Below are 14,637 nucleotides of genomic sequence, written 5' to 3'. Positions count from 1 at the left end.
GGGAAGAACAACACAGAATCATAGCCAGATATACATAGATTATGTACACACGCCATGTGAACACCTTCGTATTTTTGTCTTTAGGGCTTATCTCTCTCAAAGGAACACACAAGACATACTTTTGTGTCTATAAAATGTCAAAGGAGTCATCACTCTACCAGTTATCCAGGTTAAAATCTAAATTTTTAAATTGATCTCCTTACTCTGAGAGTCAAAAGTTACCAAGTTCTATTCTTCTCCCTTACTATCTTCCCTTATCCTCCCTTATTTGCGATCCTCAGCGCCTCTCTCCACCTGAATTGCCTACTACAATAGCTGGTCTCCGTTTGTGTTTCCCTTCTCCACTCTACAAGAGACATAGAATAAACCTCCATGGGTAGGTCATAGGACCCTGAGGATGCATTCATTTGAACTGGGCCAAATCACTTGAACCGGGGCTGATGACCTTTATGCACAGCTCATGTTTCTGCTGTGAATCTGAGGAAATCAGGGTAGCCGCTGATAAAGACACAGGTCACATAAACACACAAATCTGCATACATACCAATAAAGTACATGCAATGAGACACTCGTGAAGACATACAAACACAAACATATATAGCGTTATTATGGGACACAGATTCACAGACATACTACATATAATCCATTCTGATGGATGAAGTCCAAATTCTTGAGTTGGCATTCAAAGCTTCCATGATCTAGCCCTTGCCAAAGCTTGAACCTTTGTTCCCATGAATTTTCTGCCCCATCATCACCTGAACATTACTTTGCTCCTTCCCATTTGTGTACCTGGGCACACTGCATCCCTCATCCAGAAGGCCACCTTGGTCCTTTCACAGATATCCCATTCCATCATTTAAGGCCAGGCCTAGCTGCAAGCCTATGAATATTAAGACTATTAACTCTTCCTGATTACCATAGGAGGGATTCTTTGTGGACCTCCTCTAATCACATATTGTCTGGTATTAGATCATTCATTTAGCACTTAATTACTACTTTATATGGTATTTAAATTGCTTCTTATATATTGACAATAAGGTTGGACTGGATCAGGGGTCAACAAACTACAGAGCACAGGCCAAATCCAACCCTTTTTTTGGTTTTGTATGGCAGCAAACAAAGAAAGGTTTTTACATTTTTATTTTTCTTTAAGAAACCTTTTTTTAGAGAGAGAGACAGAGAGAGAGAATATCTCATACAGGCTCCACATTCAGCAAGGAGTCTGATGCAAGGCTTGATCCTACAACCCTGGGATCATGACCTGAGCCAAAATGAAGAGTCAGATGCTCAACTGACTAAGCCACCCAGGTGCCCCAGATTTTTACATTTTTAAATGGTTTAAAAAACCATTTCAGGACATGTGAAAATTACATGAAATTCAAATTTCAGTGTCCATACCATTCTCATTCTTTCACACATTATCCTATGGCTGCTTCTGTGCTACAACAGAGTAGATTATAGTGACAGAGACCAGATAGCCTGCAAAGACTAAAATATTTACTATCTGGCTTTTTACAGAAAGTTTGCAGACCCCTGGATAGATGACTGCTACGAGCCACTTTCCCTAACTAGACTGAACAATCCTCCAGGGAGGGATCACGTTCATTTTTTTAAAACTTTCCCACAGCTTAACCAAAGCCTGGTGAAGTCCATGCACATAACAGTTCAATAAATCCTTGTTGAAGGCATTAGTGAACTGACGGAACAATACAAGACGCACATAGACCTATGAAAACTTTTATTTAGTATGCTTGGATACAGACAGCTCCATATTCTATTTCTAACGCATAGAGATACAAATAGGACTTAAGAAAGCATATAGTGACAGTGAAAGGAATGTAATAAACATATGGATACAGACACTCTCCTATTAACTGGAGTGTTCATGTCCAAATTTCTGCTGTTCTCAAGAAAAAAAAAAAAAGACTAAGTAACTGGTGCAAATAAGAAGGCAAACATTTGGAAACGAAAGAACAAAACATGAGTATGCTGATCCCATTTTCCTTGAGTTTTTTCTTCTCATTCACTCTGGGAGCTCATCACTGACAAACCCACACAGGGATCTGCCACCCATGGAGTTTCCAGTGAGGGAGAGAATTCACCATTAACAAGGGGGAAGGTTAGGAGTGCTGACCTGCAAAAAAGAACCTTCTCCTGTATCTCTAAACCAGTTATAAGAGGCACAGGACACAGAAGTGCACGCAGATTCATATATAAGCAACCTTTAGAGATCCACAGTGACACACACATAGAAGCACACAGACATAAAACCTAAATATAAAATCACATGTGTGAAGATAAGCAGGAGGGAGGGATAAATACAGGGAGGCAACATCCTAGGTGCACTGATTTGAACTGGCTGAGTGCCTAGGGTAGGAGTGAGGCAGCCAGGGGTAACGAGGTCCGAGCACCACCCACCCATCCCTGATTCCCAGGGGCGGGGGCTGTGCGTGCTAGCGGAGGAAAATGAACCGAAGGGCTAGGATTCTTCACGGCTCCCCTACCCATCCCCCCTCTTCGCTCCAGCTTCTGATGCCATACCACCTCTTCTTTTCCCGTCCGCTCCTTCCAGTTCTCCCCAGCGCCTCCTCCCAGCACGGTCATCCCCACCTCGCTCTCGGCTTTCCCCCGCGGTCTTTACTCAAGGGCCCCTCTTGCCTTTTAGTCTTAGCTCTCCTCCGCCACGGCTTCCTTGCAGACTGTCCTTGGGGAAGGGGGAGGGAGCTTGGAGAACGCGGGGAGGAGCCAGGTGGAGGCAACAAGGGAGGGGAAAGAGGAGAGGCTTCCCAACCTCCACTAGCTGATGCTGGCCCGGAGGCTCCGCCTCCTCCTGCTCCTCTTTCTCTACCCCTCCCTCCTCCTCCCAAGGACAGCTCAGATATGGCATCAGCTTCTCCTCACTCCCCGCAAGGTTCTCGGGTCCCCATCTCTGTCTCGGGAGCCATCAGCTCCTGTACATAGTGGGAATCAGAAATTATTTAGTTGCCTCTCATGTTGTCTGCCGAGACAACTGTTTCCTAGCCAGACTGAGACTCCTTGCATTCAAACATCCTCAACAACTAATAATAAACCTCCCCCTCTGGCCTTATGCATTATCTCACACCTCTGTCACTCTTTGAACAAGCATTCGTGGAAAGTCTTTGCGCCAGGTTTTGTATTAGGTGCTGAGGATGAAAAGATAAATGAAATAGAGTCCCTGCCCTGGAGGAACATTGAACACCGGTATTTTCTGTAGAGGGACGCCAAAAACTCCTTTTATATTTAAGTACCTTTCTCTGAGAAAATACAGGGCTGCAAAGCAAACAGTGTCCGTGGAGGCAACATGGGCCAAGAACTCCCAGAGCTAAGGGTGCATCCTTTCCTCAGATCCTCTTTACTCTTTCCACTTCACCCAGGTCTTTGTTGCAATGCCTCTCCACAGGCATCTCTCCTCTCCTGACTTCCTATGCCCTCCCTCTTGCTTACTTTTTTTCTGCCCCTGCATATTCTGGCTGCAAACAATAAGAATAAAGATAAAACCACTGGAATACACAAAAGTAACTTTTGTGATGTAAATGTTACCATCCAAAGACAGCCTAAAGAATGGAAGAAAATATCTGCAAATCATATATGTGATAACAGATGGATAGGTATCCAGAATATATAAATAACTCTTGCCACTCAATAATAAAAAAAGATAATAACCTTGGGGCACCTGGATGGCTTAGTCGGGTTGAGCATCTGACTCTTGATTTTGGCTCAGGTCATGATCTCACAGTTCATGAGTCTGAGCCCCCCTCACTGATGGTGAGGAGCTTGCTTGGAATTCCCTCTCTCTCTCTCTCTCTTTCTCTCTCTCTGCCCCTCCTGCATGCACACACTCTTTCTGTCTCTCAAAATAAATAAACAAAAAAATTTTTAAAAGATAATAACCCAATTCAGAAATGGGCAAAAGGTCTGAACAGATACCTGACCGGTAAAGATACACAGATGGCAAATAATCATATAAAATGATGCCCAGCATCGTATGTCATCCGGGAACTGCAAATTAAAACAGAGACATACTACTACATATTGTTAGACTGGCTAACATCAAAAAAATTAATAATAAACCTGATAGTACCAAAAGCTGACAAGAATGTGGAGCACCAGGAACTCTTATTTTTTGTTGGTGGGAATGCAAAATGGTACAGTCACTTTAAAAGACAATTTGGCAGTTCCTTACAAAGCTAAATAGAGCCTTACTGTATGATCCAGCAATCACATTTCTCTAAGTATTTACCCAAATGAGTTGAAAACTACATCCACACAAAAACCTGCACACAAATGTTCATAAGAGCTTATTCATAGTTGCCCAAAACTGGAAGTAACCAAAATGTCCCTCAAAAGGTGAATGGATAAACTGTGATGTATCAATTCAATGGAATAGTATTCAGCAAGAAAAAGAAATGACCTATGAAGCCAAGAAAAGATATAGAGGAAACTTAAATACATATTGCTTAGTCAAAGAAACCTGTCTGAAAAGGTTACATACTATATGTTTCCAACTAAGTAACATTCTGGCAAAGGTAAAACTATAGAGAGAGTAAAAATATCAATGGTTTTCAAGGGCTTAGAGTAGAGAGGGAATGATAAATATGTAGAGCACAGGGGGTTTTTAGGCCAGTAAACCTATTCTGTATGATGCTATAATGCTGGATACATGACATGGCATATTTGTCAAAACTCATAGAACTTCACAACACCAAGAGTGAACTTTAACATAAACTATGGACTCTAATCAATAATAATGTATCAATATTGGCTCATCAACTGTAACAAATGTACCTCACTAAGTAGTAATAATAAATGGAAACTGACCACAGGAGAGGAAACTCTGTGTGCAAACTGCTCAACTTTCTGTAAGACTAAAACTTCTGTAACAAACAAAGTCTACCAATTTAAAAAACATATTCTGTTCAGTGAAATATCTAATAAAATTGTAATATTAAAAAACAAAAAATGGGCAAGGGTTTAGACATTTTTCTAAATAAAATATACAAATAACCAATAAACATATGAAAAGATGTTCAACATCGCTAATCACTAGGGAAATGCAAATCAAAACCACAATGAAATTCCACTTCACATCTATTAGGATGACTATTTTAAAAAAAGGAAAATAACAAGTATTGGAGAGGATGTGGAGAAAGTGGAACTCTTGTGTCTTGCAGGTACAAGTGTAAAGTGATGTCGTCACTATGGAAAACAGCTTTCCAGTTCCTCATATTAAACAGAGTTACTATATGACCCAGCAATTACACTCCTAGGTATATACCCAAGGAAAATGAGCACATATGCACACACACACACACACACGCACACACACACAGGCACACACACACATGCACACACACACAAATGTGTACACCAGTGGTCATGGCAGCATTATTCATAATAGGCAAAAAGTGGAAACAGGCCAAATGTCTCCAGTGATGAATGAATACATAAAATGTGGCATATCCATATAATAGAATATTACTTGCCAATAAAAAGAATGAAGTACGGATACCCTGCAACCATAAAAACATTATGCTGAGTAAAAGAAGCTAACAAAAAAGACCTCATAGTATATGATACCATTCATATGAAATAGGCAAATTTATAGAAACAGGAAGCAGATTAGCAGTTGCCTAGCACTATGGGGAAATGAGGAGTGACTGCTGATGAACACGAGATGTCTTTTGCATGTGATGGAAATGTCCTAAACTTAAAGTGACTGCAAAACTCTATGAACATAGTATATACCATTGAATTGTACGCTTTCATTTTAATGAAGTTGAGCTTATCAATTGTAGTTGGCCCTTGAGTCATGTGGCCCCTATGCAATCAAAAATCTGTGTATAAATTTTGAATCCCAAAAAAACTTAATTGCAGTTCACCCTTGAACAACATGGGTTAGAACTGCATGGGTCTACTTGCGCATAGTTAATAGTTACTACTGTTAGTAGTTAACTTTTGGGGGAGTCAAAAGTTATACACAGATTTTCAACTGCATAAGGGGTTGGTGTCCTTAAGCCCTGTGTTGTTCAAGAGTCAACTGTACTAATAGCCTACTGTTGACTGGAAGCCTTACCAATAATGTAAATAGTTGATTAATACATATTTTGTATATTATACGTATTATACTGTATTCTTATAATAACGTGGGCTAGAGAAAAGATTATTAAGGAAGTCATAAGAAAAATACATTTATAGTACTGTACTGTAAAAAAACCCACAAACCTGTGTATAAGTAAGTGGATTCACACATTTCAAACCTGTGTTGGTCAAGGGTCAACTGAATTTCCTTCATGAATAATGTCTTCGGTATTGTATGTTAAAAGTCATCACCATACCCAAGGTCACCTAGGTTTTGTCCTATGTTATCTTCCAGTAGTTGTATATTTTTTCATTTTATATTTAAGTCTATGATCCATTTGTAATTAGTTTTTGTAAAGGGCATAAAGTCTGTGTCTAGATTCACTTTTTTGCACATGGATGTCCAGTTGTTCCATCATCTTTTGTTGAAGAGACTATCTTTGCTCAATTGTACTGCCTTGACTCCTATGTGAAAGATCAATTGATTATATTCATGAGGGTCTATTTTTGGGCCCTCTATTCTGTTCCACTGATCTAGTTGTCAATACTTTGACCAATATCACAATGTCTTGATTAGCTTCACAGTAAATCTTGAAGGTGGGTAGGGTCTGTCCTCCAACTTTGTTCTTCTCATTCAATATCATGTTGGCTATTCTGGGTCTTTTGTCTCTTCATATAAAGTTCAGAATCAGTATGTTGATACCCATAAAATTACTTGCTGGAATTTTGATTGGGATTGCATTTAATCTATATATTAAGTTGGGAAGAACTGACATCTAGACAATATTGAGTTTTCCTATCTGTGAACATGGAATATTTCTCTATTCAGTTCTTCTTTTATTTCATTCACCAGAGTTTCTAAAATTTTCCTCATAAAGATAATGTATATATTTTGTTAGCTTTATCCCTAAGTATTTCATTTTGGGAGTGCTAATGTAAATGGTAGTGTGTTTTTAACTTCAAATTCCATTTTTTCATTGTTAGTATACAGGAAAACAATTGACTTTTGCATATTAACCTCCATCCTATAACCTTCCTATAATCACTGATTAGTTCCAGGAGTTTTTGTTAATTCTTTGAGATTTCCTGTGCAAACAATCATATCACCCGTGAACAAAGACAGTTTTATGTCTTCCTTCTCAATCAGTACACTTTTTATTAGCTTTTCTTGACTTGTTGCATTAGCTAAGACTTCTAGTACAACGTTGAAAAGGAGTAATGAGAGGAAACATCTTTGCCTTGTACCTTATCTTAGTGGGAAAGCTTCAAGTTTCTCAATATTAAGTATGATGTTAACTTTAAGTTTCCACTGATATTCGTTATCAAGTTGAGACAGTTCTCCTATAATCCTAGTTTACTGAAAATTTTTATTATGAATGGGTGTTGGATTTTGTCATATGCTATTTTTGTATTTATTGATATGATCATGTGATTTTTCTATTTTGATCTGTTTATGTGATGAATTATAGTAATTAATTTTGAAGTGTTGAACCAGCCTTGAATACCTGTGATAAATTACTCTTGATCATGGTATATAATTCTTTTTATACTTTTTTGGATTCAATTTGCTAATTAATTGATTTTCAAATGTTAAACCAGATCAAATGGCTCTTGATCATGGTATATAATTCTTTTTATACTTTATTGAATTCAATTTGATAATATTTTATTGAGGATTTTTACATCTATGTTCATAAGAGATGTTGATCTGTAGTCTTCTTTTCTTTTAATATCTTTGTCTGGTTTGGGTATTATGGTAATGCTGACCTCGTCGAATAAGTTAAATGTATTCCCTTTGCTTCTATCTTCTGAAAGAGATTATAGAAAACTGGCAAAATTTCTTCCTTAAATGTTTTATAGAATGCACCAGGAATCTATCTGGGCCTGGTGCTTTTTTGAAAAGTTATTTATTAGTTCAATTTCTTTAACAGATTTATGCCTATTTGGGTCATCTGTTTCTTCTTGTGTGAGATTTGGCACATTGTATCTTTCAAGGAATTGGTCTATTTCATTTAGGTTATCAAATTTGTGGGCACAGAGTTGTTCATAATATTCTTTTGTTGTCCTTTTAATTTCCCTGGAATCTGTAGTGATGTCCCTCTTTTATTTCTGATAGTAGTAATTTGTGTCCTCTCTTTTTTCCCCTTAGTCAGCCTGTTTAAGTCTTACTGATTTTATTGATATTTTCAAAGACCCAGCTTATGGTTTCATTGATTTTTTATTTTCAATTTTATTGATTTCTGCTCTAATTCTTATTATCTCTTTTTTTCTGCTTACTTTGGATTTAATTTGGTCTTCTCTTATAGTTTCCCAAGTTGGAAACTTCAGTAATTGCTTTTAGACCTTTTTTTCTTATATATGCACTCAATACTATAAATTTCCCTTTAAGCACTGCTCCCACTACATCCAACAGATTTTGGTAAGTTGTGTTTTAATTTTCATTTTGTTCAAAATATTTTCAAATTTTTCTTGAGATTTCTTCTTTAATCTATGTGTTATTTATGTGTTGTTTAGTCCCCACATATTCAGGATTTCCAGTTTTCTATTATTGGTTTCTAGTTTGATTCCATTATGGTCTGAAAACAAACATTGTAGAATTTCTGTTCTTTCAGTTAAGGTATGTTTTATGGCCCAGAATGTGGTCTATCTTGGTGAATGTTCCATGTGAGCTTGAGAAAAATGTGTATTCTGCTGCTGTTGGATGAACTGTTGATGTCATTTATATCCATTTGATAGATGGTGTTGTTAAGTTCAACTATGTCTTTACCTATTCCCTGTCTGCTGAATCTGTCCCTTTCAGAAAGAAGAGTGTTGAAGTCTCCAATTCTGATAGTGGATCTATTTCTCCTTTCACTTCTATCAGCTTTTGCCTCAAGTAGTTTAATGCTGTGTTGTTAGGTGCATATACATTAAGAAGTTATATGTTATTGGAGAATTGACCCCTTTATCATTATGCAATGCCCTTCTTTATATTTGATAACTTTTTTTACTTTGAAGTCTGCTCTGTCTGAAATTAATAGAGCTATTGCTCCTTTTTAAAACTAGCGTTCGCATGATATATTTTTCTCCCTCTACCTTTAATCTATATGTATCTTTATATTTATGGTGGTTTTCTTATAGTTAACACATAGTTGGGGCATGTTTTCGATTAACTCTGACAATACATTAATTGATGCATTTAGACCATTGACACTCAAAGTGATTATTGACATAGTTGGGTCAATATCTACCACATTCATTTCTGTTTTCTATTTATTGCCCTTGTTCTTTGTTCCTATTTTTGTCTTCTACTCTTTTTCTGCCTTTTGTGGTTTTAACTGAGCAGTCTATATTATTCCATTCTCCTTTATTAGCATATCAGTAATGCTTTTTTACTTTTTCAGTGGCTGCCCTACAACTAATCTAAGTCCACTTTCAAATAGCACTATACCACTTCACGAGTGGTATGAATACCTAAAATAACAAAATAATCCTAATTCCTTTCTCCTATCCCTCGTACCATTGCTGTCATTCATTTCAGTTATATATAAACATACATAAGCATATACAGTTGACCTTTGAGTAACACTGGTTTAAATTGTGCAGGTCCACTTATATGCAGATTTTTTACAGTACCGTAAATGGATTTTTTATTCCTTATGATTTGCTTTTTTTTCTTATGATTTTCTTAATAACACTATCTTTTCCCTAGCTCACTTTATTGTGAGAATATAATATATATAACATACAAAATATGTTAATTGACCATTTATGTTATTAGTAAGACTTCCAGTCAACAGTAGGCTATTAGTAGTTAAGTTTTGGGGCAATAAAAAGTTATACATAGATTTTCAACTGTGCCCTTAACCCCCAAATTAGCAACAAATTCCCTCAATTAGTCTGAGAAAGTCTATTTCTTCACTTTTAAACAAGAGTTTTGCAGGGTACAGAATTCTGGTTCTGATTTATTCTCTCTACATTTCAAATGTTTCACTTCACTCTCTTCCTGGTTTCATAGTTTCTGAGAAGAGGTCAGATGTAATTCTTATCTTTGCTCTCCTATAGGTAAGGTGTTTTTTTCCTTTGGCTTCTGGTACTTTTTCTTTATCTTTGATTTTCTGTAATTTGAAAATAATATACCTAGGTGTAGGAGCTTGACTTTATTTATTTATTTATTTATTTATTTATTTATTTATTTATTTATTTATTTATTTTGCATATTGCTGAGCTTCCTGGATCTGTGGTTTGATGTCTGACATTAATTTGGAGAAATTATCAATCATTATTGATTCAAATATTTCTTCTGTTCCTTTCTCTCTTTCTTTTCTCCCTCTGGTATTCTGATTATGTGTATGTTACATCTGTTGTAGTTGTACCACAGTCATTGGGTATTCTGTTATATGTTCTTCAGTCTTCATTCTCTCTCTCTCTCTCTCTCTCTCTCTTTTTGGTTTTTGAGAATTGTATTGATATATCCTCTAGTTCAGAGACTCTCCTCAGCCATGTTCAGTTTACCAATACAAAAGGCATTCTTCATTTCTGTTATAGTGTTTTGTTTTTTTTTTTTTAATTTCTGGCATTTGGGAGGGGGTGGTTTTTCTTAGGATTTCCATCTGTCTGCTTACATTACTTCTCTGTTTTGCATGCTATTTTATTCATTACGGTCCTTAGTACATTAGTCATAGGTTTTTAAAATTCCTAGTCTGCTAATGCCAACATCCCTGCCATGTTTGGTTTTGATGTTTGCTCTGTCTTTTCAAATTGTGTTTTTTGCCTTTTTATATGCCTGTAATTTTTTCTTGATAGCCAGACATGATGTAATGGGTAAAAAGAAGTGCTGTAAATAGGCCTTTAGTAATGTGGTGGTAAGATGTGGTGAGGAAAGGAAGCATTCTATAGTCTTATGATTACATTTCAGCTTATGCCTCTAGACTGTGAACTTCACAAGCATTTCTCAGGTTTTTCTCCCTTTAGGTGGGACAGGATGGCTAGAATGGGCTAGAGTTGGGTATTTCTCCTCCTCAGGTCAGTTAGGCCCTGGTTAACTAGTTTCCTCTGAAGGCAGGGCTTGTTAACAGGAAAAGAATGCTCTCATGTATTTCAAATGTTTCCTTTTCTCCTCGCCCTGTTGGAAGCTCCAGGGGATTTTTCTGATATTGCTGTGAGAATCTAATTGAGCTCCTGAAAGTAAATCTCACAATATTATGGGGACTCCCTTTGACTGGGTCCCCCTGTAGTTTTTAACTCTCGGAATTCTACACTGAGCCTCCAACAACTTGTTACCCCATCACTGGTTCCGAGAAGACTTCCGCTCATGGGTCTCTGCTCTAGGAACCTGTGATTAACTCTACTTGTCTATCTGTCTCTCCAACTTTGGGGCTAGCAGTTTCTTATGAATCCAAGAAGAACTGTTAATATTTCAGTCTTTTTACTTTTACTTATTACTTATTGATGTGGTGATGACTTCCAAGCTACTTACATGAGGAATGAGAAGTTGGAATTCCAAAGTCCAAATTATATACTTTAAGTAGGTGAATTTTAAGATATGTGGACTATATCTCAATAAAGATGTCAAAGTTTTGGGAAAGGAAAAGCTGGAAAAGTTCCCCCTACATTCTGGAGTTTCTAACTTTAACATAAAGATTGAAATTTGAGAAGAAATCCATTCCTGCCTCCTTCTACCAAATACCAACTCTTTACTTATTTGTTTGCTTGTTTTTTAACTGTTTATTTGTTTTTGGGGGGAGAGACAGAGAGACAGAGAATAAGCAGGAGAGAGGCAGAGAGAGAAGGAGACACATAATCCGAAGCAGGCTCCAGGCTCTGAGCTGTCAGGACAGAATCTAATGCAGGGCTCAAGCTCATGAACCATGAGATGATGACCTGAGCCAAAGTCAGACGCTCAACTGACTGAGCCACCTAGGCACCTCTCAACTCTTTTTTTAAAAAACTATTTTATTATTAGGGGTGCCTGGGTGGCTCAGTCGGTTCAGCATCCGACTTCGGCTCAGGTCATGATCTCGTGGTCTATGAGTTTGAGCCCCGCTTCGGGCTCTGTGCTGACAGCTCAGAGCCTGGAGCCTGCTTCAGATTCTGTGTCTCCCTCTCTCTTTGCCCCTCCCCCTCTCATGCTCTGTCTTTCTCTCTGTCAAAAATAAATAAACATTAAAAAAATAATAAAAAAAACCTTTATTTTTAAGTAATTTCTATATCCAATGTGGGGCTCAAACTTACAACCCCAAGATCAAGAGTCACATGCTCTACCAACTGAGCCAGCCAAGTGCCCCTACCCAAAACCAACTCTTAAGTCTTCATTGAAAGTGTTCTTAATGAATTACTGTATTAATTAGTCTACCTTAACTAGGTGAAAGCAAGGAAATGTCACTGTTACTTATAGTCTTATCCCAAGACACTTGATCCTTTAGACTCCTTTTTCTGTGCAGGGATCAATCATGCCCAGGAGTTTCTGGAAAACTATGTAAGCACAAATCAAGGAAATACTATCTCAAAAGGCACGTAGGGAACTTTCAGGTCAGTTGGGGGAGGGAGTGCCAGAACAGAAGCATTTTCTCAGAAGTACTTAGGCCTTGCTTATGGACATCTTAGTGCAATCTCCAAACTTGAAGATGTTATTTTCTGAGAATTATGCTAGTAAAAACCAACACAAAATAGAGATAGCTAATGGGAAAAACAGATCATATTGAGAAATAGCTATAAATGTCTTCCACTTTTAAAAATGACTTTAATTAATTAATTAATTAATTAATTAATTAAGAGTGTGTGCAAGCAGAGGAGGGGCATAGAGGGCAAGAGAGAATCCCAAGCAGGCTCCACACTGTCAGCTCATAGCTAGAATCAAGAACCATCCAGGTGCCCCTATAGAAATGTCTTCCTAATAAGAATCTTGAGAAATCCCTATTCATTATTAATTCATACATTCAACAAACATTTATTGAGGACTCATTATATGCTAGCCACTGTGCCAGGTAATGAGTTATAATAAACTCTTACGAGTTTAAATCTGGAGGGACTATCAAAGGTTCACAGGAAGTTTACATTTCACTGGACCTGGGATATAATTAAAGAAATAAATAATCCAACTAATAATTATAATGTATCAAATCCTTATGACATGAATATATTAGTTGAGGGTAAATGAATTAAGAGAAAATAGAAACTGGATAGTAAGAATTCGGCACTGTTTATTTGTACTGCTCCTGAGTAAAACACTAAGGGATACAAATATTCCAGCATTAGAGAGATGGATGAGATAATGAAACAGTGATTAGCTCTTTAAAAATAGATTTTCTTATCAGGAGACTATAGATGCTGGAGAGGATGTGGAGAAACCGGAACCCTCTTGCACTGTTGGTGGGAATGCAAATTGGTGCAGCCACTCTGGAAAACAGTGTGGAGGTTCCTCAGAAAATTAAAAATAGACCTACCCTATGACCCAGCAATAGCACTGCTAGGAATTTACCCAAGGGATACAGGAGTACTGATGCATAGGGGCACTTGTACCCCAATGTTTATAGCAGCACTCTCAACAATAGCCAAATTATGGAAAGAGCCTAAATGTCCATCAACTGATGAATGGATAAAGAAATTGTGGTTTATATACACAATGGAGTACTACGTGGCAATGAGAAGGAATGAAATATGGCCTTTTGTAGCAACGTGGATGGAACTGGAGAGTGTGATGCTAAGTGAAATAAGCCATACAGAGAAAGACAGATACCATATGTTTTCACTCTTATGTGGATCCTGAGAAACTTAACAGAAACCCATTGGGGAGAGGAAGGAAAAAAACAAAAGAGGTTAGAGTGGGAGAGAGCCAAAGCATAAGAGACTCTTAAAAATTGAGAACAAACTGAGGGTTGATGGAGGGTGGGAGGGAGGGGAGGGTGGGTGATGAGTATTGTGGAGGGCACCTTTTGGGATGAGCACTGGGTGTTGTATGGAAACCAATTTGACAATAAATTTCATATATTGAAAAAATAAAAAATAAAATAAAATAAAAATAGATTTTCTTTAATTTTAATCCTAAATTCCAAGACCATACGTTTCACTTTTACCTACTTTTCTGTTTATCAACCAACTTTTAAATTTCAAATATAGTTTCTAAGGAATGTGAACAACTTGTAAAGGGTATTTTAGCTGGCTATGGTTGATCTATCTTACATATCAAAATTTGGATACATAATTTTATGGTAGATTGATGATGGGAGAGAATTTTGAATCTGGGCAGTTGTAGGAAATATGACATATGTCCAACCCTCATCCCTCTAATGGGGGAGGCTGAGAAGCATCCCTCAGAACAGGTACATGAAGCCTACAGGTAAACACAGTATGGTGGCTAAGGAAGAGGGGGTTGAGGAAGAGGTCTAAACATTGCCATACAAACTAGGGTGCCTAAGAAAAGTGTCAGGAGTAAATTGCACAGCTTATTAGAGTTTAGGACCAGGAATTACAAGAGCAAAGCAGCAAGTTAGATAGACAAAAAAGAGATGAGACCAACAAATTCTCCAGGCAAACAAACTAAGCCAGCTGCTGAATTTG

At 37.4% G+C, this 14,637-nt stretch overlaps 1 protein-coding gene across 7 annotated transcripts in view; it reads right to left on the bottom strand.

Moving 5' to 3' along the window:
- Nucleotides 1–14,637, bottom strand: part of PFKM (phosphofructokinase, muscle) — a 45,277-nt gene that overhangs the window by 21,028 nt on the left and 9,612 nt on the right. Inside the window, exon 1 of one of the 7 annotated variants that reach the window (XM_042946354.1) lies at nucleotides 2,659–2,737. The exons of the other annotated variants lie outside the window; for them this stretch is intronic. The gene's annotated coding sequence lies outside the window, so the exon portion shown is untranslated. Of the gene's footprint in view, nucleotides 1–2,658; nucleotides 2,738–14,637 lie in introns of those variants that run through there. 7 annotated transcript variants of the gene reach the window in all.

This window comes from Panthera leo, chromosome B4 (assembly GCF_018350215.1).
Source record: "Panthera leo isolate Ple1 chromosome B4, P.leo_Ple1_pat1.1, whole genome shotgun sequence".
In the NCBI taxonomy this organism is placed as follows: Eukaryota; Metazoa; Chordata; class Mammalia; order Carnivora; family Felidae; genus Panthera; species Panthera leo.
This window is presented reverse-complemented; position numbering and strand designations above follow the sequence as displayed.